Here is an 836-nt window from a genome sequence, read left to right on the forward strand (position 1 = left end):
GAGAGAGAGGGAGGAGGAAGCAGGCTCCCTGCGGAGCAGAGAGCCCGATGCGGGGCTCGATCCCAGGACCCCGGGATCATGACCTGAGCCGAAGGCAGAGGCTTTAACCCACTGAGCCACCCAGGCGCCCCTAAATAAATAAAATCTTTAAAAAAAAAGAAAACACATTGAGGGGCCACTGGCTGGCTCACTTGGTAGAGTGTGTGACTCTTGATCTTGGGGTCATGAGTTTGAGTTTTTAAGTAAGCACAGAGCTTACTTTAAAAAAAGGAAGAACACACATTGAACTCATACACAGTATTCAGTGACTTAAAACAGTGGAGAGGGATGATGAAGCAAGCACAATAAAATGCTTTCATTTAGGGGATCTCATAGAAAGGTATATGGGAATACTTTGTGCTGTTTTTGCAAATTTTCTTTAAAATTATTTAAAAATAAAATGTTTCTTTGAATTTTTCTTTTTTTTCTCATCTTTTAAAAAAATTTATTTTTATTGAGTTAATTTTATTTATTTTTTTGACAGAGAGAGTGAGAGAGCCCAAGCCGAGGGAACAGTGGGGGAGTGAGAAGCAGACTCCCTGCTCAGCACAGAGCCTGATGTGGGACTCGATTCCAGGATGCTGGGATCATGACCTGAGCTGAAGGCAGACGCTTAACCATCTGAGCCACCCAGGCATCCATGAAAATTTTTTAATTTAAATTCAACTTTGTTAAAAACCTGAAAAATCTAGTAGTTTTTTTCTTCAACCCCATACAAGGCATTTTAGAATCTTTGGAAAATACCTTATAGTAAATTCCAAATGTGGGCCCCATTATATAATTTTGTTTGGAATAAC

Source organism: Neovison vison, chromosome 13 (genome assembly GCF_020171115.1).
Source record: "Neovison vison isolate M4711 chromosome 13, ASM_NN_V1, whole genome shotgun sequence".
NCBI lineage: Eukaryota > Metazoa > Chordata > Mammalia > Carnivora > Mustelidae > Neogale > Neogale vison.